Consider the following 6,000-nt stretch of genomic DNA (forward strand, 5'->3'; position numbering starts at 1 on the left):
CATTCCACCATCCCTAGTGGATATCCAAAACTGTGGATAATAACCTGTATGTATTATATTTTTCCTATGTATATGTACCTCTAATAAAATTTAATTTATAAATTAGGCATGGTAAGACATTAACAACACTAATAACAGAACAATTATAACAATACACACAACCAAATGTAAAAAAGTTATGGAAATGTAGTTTCTTGGTCACTTAATGTTCTTTTATCATTTCACAAAATGAAGAAGTTATGCCTTCTCTTTAGCATATCTGAATTGCCATCATCACTATTTTTACTCTGGCCCATTATTAAGTAAATTCAGGGTTATTTGAACACAACCACCTTGATACTGTGGCAGTAGATTTGATAATTGATGGCTTCTAAGTGACTGACAGGCAGATAGGGCACACACCATGGATACACTGGACAAAGAGATGATTCATGTTCTGGGTAAGATAGAGTAGGACAGTCGAAGATTTTATAATGCTATTCAGAATGGCATGTAATTTAAAATTCATAAAATTTTTATTTACAGAATTTTCTATTTAATATTTTTTGGACTGTGGTTAATTTGGGCAACTAAAAGCACAAAGTGTGAAACCATGGATAAGGGACAACTACTATACTTTAGAAAGATGAAGGATACCAAGAAAGACTGAAAATATATGGAGCTTGGTGTGAGGAGAGGCTTTTTACCAAAAGTAAAAATTGGAAAACATTACTAAACTTGAAAGAATAAAAATTTAAATTCAGTTATCAGCAAAATACATAAACAACAATTAAGGGCAATGATTTTAAATTTTCCTAAGCTATACATTGTTTGGATGGAAATATTAAATACTTTTTTAGAGTTATTTGAAATTTTAAATTAGTTGAAAATTTTTCCACAAAATAAAGAAAAACAGTGGGAATTTAAAAATGTTTTTGCAAATTTTATTTCCAAGGACCCTAGCTTATCATTTCTGACTTTTATTTCCTAGTTCTATTCCTTCTCATATAGAATCACAATGTGGTATAAGTTAATTAATTGACTGTGACTATTTATCTATGGATTAAATATTCATTAAATAATTACTATTAAGACAATACATAATTATGAAGAAAATCATATCCAGATTCATCAACTATGTATGTATGTAAAACTAAATGCCAAACAAGAGGTGGTGATATGAATATGACCAGCATACCATGGCATATTAGGTGAAGAAAGTATTTTCAGGTTGAAATATAAGATGAAAGACTGTGGATATTGTGATATTTGACCAGAACTTTGAAGGATGGGTACAGACATTTGGAGAGATAGAGTTGAAAAGATATTTCTGGAAAACTCAGAAAGAACAGAAATATTAATCATATCGAAACACATAAAGTATGCAACTACATGGAAGAAATTTTCTGGGATGTAAACTATTTGAACCATGATATGAATTATTTTTGTAAAATAAGATTCAATCCAGATTATAATGGTAAATTATTTAATTCAAAATTTTACTTAACTCTATTTTTTTGTAGATTTTATTCATAGTATTTATATTTGGCTTGATTTTGTTACAGGGATGTGAACAGGTTTCGCCTTTTTTACTTTTTTTTTTTTTTTTTGAGACCTAATGTGAAAGAAAGCTGTAATATATATGAGGCTTGTGAGAGATTGAAATGTACAGACTAATAGAATATTTATTGCCAGAGTCAAGTGAGTGATTTAGAAAGCCTGCTTTGACCAGACTGGTGGTGAGGAAGAGTTAGGACAGTTCTGGGCAGCAGACTGGATGGGAAGTTCAGGACAAGGGGAGAAAAGGCCAGCGATGGCAAAGACTGCAAGGGAGGAACAGAGCAGTGAGAAACAGCCTTTACCTGCTTCTTGTTTAGAGCCCAGTTTCAGAAACCCTTGTTGGATAGCTTGTCCCCCAAACTCTGTTTCACTACTAAATGAATTTCAAAAACTTCTCTTAAGTCTTTGGACTTTGATGAGAAATTGTTGGTATTTTATCAACCATTTCTTGTTGATGTCAGTAGAGTTATTGAATGTGAGAGATGAAAGGAACTTCATCTGTCAATTATGTAAGTTTCCCATTTTTAGACAAAAACACCAAGGTTTGAAGAAATTAAGTGAATCATTCAAGATCACACAACTAAGTTTGTGATCTGTAGTGAAAATCCAGGTGTCAACTTCGTTAATCAAATGTTCTTATTAATCCATGCATGTTTTGCTTATAACTTGACTCATTCTTTAATTTGTGTATGGATTTTTCAAATGATCTGTGAAGAGGGAAACAGAAGCAATGATTGGAAAGGTGGTGCCAGTGGAAGAGATACTTATAAATACAATACTCCTCCTGCAGCTAACAAGATGTTAATTTTAGCTGATTAGTTTCTATTTACCTGATGGTATTGATAAAAACATTGATAAGTCATTCCCATTTGTAAGCACATATTTTAGGAAAAAGCATTATGGGGGCAAATACATTATATTTATCAGGCAGCTGTACTTTAAAAAATGCCCTTGAAACATCTTCCGGTGTCATTCTTTAACCAAGCAAGGAGGGTAACAGTCCTCCATATCAATCCTACAGTAATTAGTAACACTCAGATCTTGTGTCTTTGGAAAAACTCCACAAAGTCAGAAGCAGCCTATATGTCTATGAAAAGATGTATGTAGAAAGAAAATGTTCCATTTACACACAATGGAGTACTGCTGTGCCATTAAGAAAGATAAACTTGAGTCATTTGTAGGAAAATGGATGCACCTTGAGAACATAATGTAAAGTGAAATAAATCAGACACACAAGCTTAAATATAATATCATTTTTCTTATATGAGAAGCCTAAAGTATAAATAAAAAGCAAAATTAAATATAAATAATAGGAAGTAGTAAGAAAAAGCATTCTCCAATGGGAAGGGGATTAAGACATGGAGAGAGGGCGAGAGAGGGAAGGGATAGGATATGATATAAAGGAATTAGGATGTGTTATGTACATGCACCAACTCCACACAAGGAATGTAAACATTATGTACTGCAAACATGTACTAATAAAAATAAAAAACATCCACAGTCATACAGCTGTACTCACATAAGTTATAGGTAAGAAGAGAACAATGTAGCATACAAACTCACATTAAATCCAACAAAGACAAGTATACTTACAAGGATTCAAATAACAGATCTAATGCAAACAGTAGTCGCTTCCAGGATCATTTGACCTTTTTTTATCTACCCAGATTCAAATTAAACATTGTGTAATACATGGGTAATATCCTCTCTACTTTGAATAGGCTCAGCCAGGGTGCCAGGGGACCACACGTAGCAGACCTAATTGAAGGGGACAAATGATTTAGTCATCTGTGCCCAGAGACTTTCTGTACTTTATGGAGAGCAAACCTACTACATCACTTCGTGGCCGAGTCCATGAGCTCTGTCCTCAATTGTAGCTACAGAGGCTCCTTCATGCACAATTCACAAAGGTGAAGTGTTTGTGGGAAGATGACTGGGTGTATAAACTCAAAACTAGCTTTCAGCAGCCAGTTTATGGTTTCTTTCCATGGACCCACACATTCAGTTTCCATACTGAGCCTGTCTTCTTCAAAATTATAAGAGAACCAGGACAAAGTTTTAGAGTCTGACTGCTGTGAATTGAAATGTTGGGCTCTTGCTATTACTAGGCATATTTTCCTTCTGCAACGCGGGCAACATTTTTACGAAGCTTAATTTCTTCCTTTAATAACAAAGGCTACAAATAAGTATTTTACACATTTGATTAAAAGACTACATATAAAATATCTAACAAAAATCATAACATACAATGGAAATTTAGGAAATATAGTAAAGTGTATTTGCTGTTACTCTGAAGATTCTATAATATCATGGACACTAGGCTCTCAAACATTATTTAATATTCTTTTCATAAAGTCTTCATATAATCAAATAGAATGAATTGTGAATCTGGGATAAAAAAATAAAATGTCATTTTATTTAATTGCCTTCTCTCTGGTAAGTAAACGTTGCTGAATTACTGGAATTAGATCTAAGTTTGCAGGTATCACAATCGGTTTGTTTAAAATTTGAGAGAAGATGAATGAGTTCAGATATTGAGAAAGTAAACTAATAGAACTGTGACACTAAATTATTCACAGTATTCACAGTGATTCATTTAATCCACTTTCCTTAAATTAGGAGATGTGGAATTAAATCATTAATAGACCATAGTTGTTGCCTTTGGAAAAGTCACATCTTACCTGGAAAACAGGCAAAATAATATACACCTGTGTGTGTGTGTGTGTGTGTGTGTGTGTGAGAGAGAGAGAGAGAGAGAGAGAAAGAGAGAGAGAGAGAGAGAATAATACAATGGCTATTAGAGTTCTTTAATTAACAGAGAAGCAAATCATAGTATTATAATATTTCCAGGTTCTGTTGTTTTATTTTCTGAGCAATATCAAATTTCTTTAAAATATTAATAATGTTATCATGAATGAAAATAAACAAGTGTTTATTCTGCTGAATCACTTTTGCACCCTTTCTCAAAGTGGCATTAGAGATCCAACCTATAAAAGCAAACCCAGGAAGGTTGCAAAGTTTAAAATGGTTCTGAACTATTTTCCATTTAATATTCTTTGATATTATATCAGTAAAGGTTTATTCTACAGTATTCATACATTTCATTCATGTAATGAACAGCAATAAATTATTTGATTATAGCAGGTAAATTGATATAATGAAGAGAGTTTAAGAATTCATTGACCAATTGATTTTTAAGAAAAGCTTCATCAAATACTTTTAATTCTATTATGTTTTTAAATGAACATCTGAAGGGCAAGAAAGAAAATGTCTTGATAGTCCCATATGACTGATCTAGATTTTCACTGTGGTAAGAAGAAAGAGTGAAGTATATCCTTTTTTTTTCATTAAAAAAATATCTACCCTTTTCATACCGAGCTTCTGTTTTCCCTTCTTGTTTTTATCTGAACCAGTTCAATTGATATATACAGGCTGGAAAGCAACATTTCTGCTGTGTACCCTGGGGAATTTGCACCTATGATACTTTTGGAATTTTAGTTTTTATCACCACAGAAGTGGGGAATGATTATTCTCTAGCTCTGAGTTTGCCTCTGGCCATGCAACCTCTCTAATGTAATATCAAGACATAACTACGTCCAGTAGTTACTCAGTAAAGTAAAACTTTTTCATTAAAATCTATCATTGTCTTATTGAAAAAATGAAGTGAGGCTGATTCTTTTATGCTTACCTTAAAACATAGCTGTTTCAATTTACATATTAACTAAAATGTAATTGTCTGAAATGCACCCATATTTTCCCAGTATATATCTGTGAAATCTGAGTAGTGCTTACATAGTTTAAGAGACAAAAAGCATGAGTGTGTTCCAAATGTCAAAACACTGTCCCAAAAGTTATTATATGTAAAAATTACTGTTTTTGTAATTCACCTATTGGTAAAATTTGTAGTATCAATAATAGAATTTTCTGGTTAGCTGCACAATCATACAAATGTTGCTATGTAATATAAGCAAACAACTTGAATGAAATGAGTTTGCTTCAAAGTCAAAGTAGTGTGCCAGTTAACAAGTTATTAGATAGGAAGAACTAAGAATGAAAAAGTTGGAAAAAGTAGAAGAAGAACTCATGCCTATCCTCACTTATTCAAATATAAAATAAAGCTAGAGTTTTCAGATGTGGAAATTTTTGAACATGGAAATAGGGAAAAGTATATGAAAGTGTATTTAAAACATTATTTCCAGGGTTTTTTGGGGTTTTTTTATCCCCTCACTTCAACATCAGAATAATCACACAAGTGTTAGGAAGAGTAATTATTCCTATTTTATGCCTGAAGATGCTAAAGAATGAAGATGGTTAATTTGCTTAAGGACAATTAGCTGGTCAATATCCACCACAAGATTTGATTCAGATATTGTGTTCTCAAATCCTCACTATAAAATTTATAAAATTCAATAATGTCCTAATATAGGAAGAGGTGGAGATTCAAATTTTTCCTTTGAAGTC

Source organism: Heterocephalus glaber, unplaced genomic scaffold, assembly GCF_053883595.1.
Source record: "Heterocephalus glaber isolate CG9 unplaced genomic scaffold, H.glaber_assembly_v1.0 deba00001523, whole genome shotgun sequence".
Taxonomy (NCBI): Eukaryota; Metazoa; Chordata; class Mammalia; order Rodentia; family Bathyergidae; genus Heterocephalus; species Heterocephalus glaber.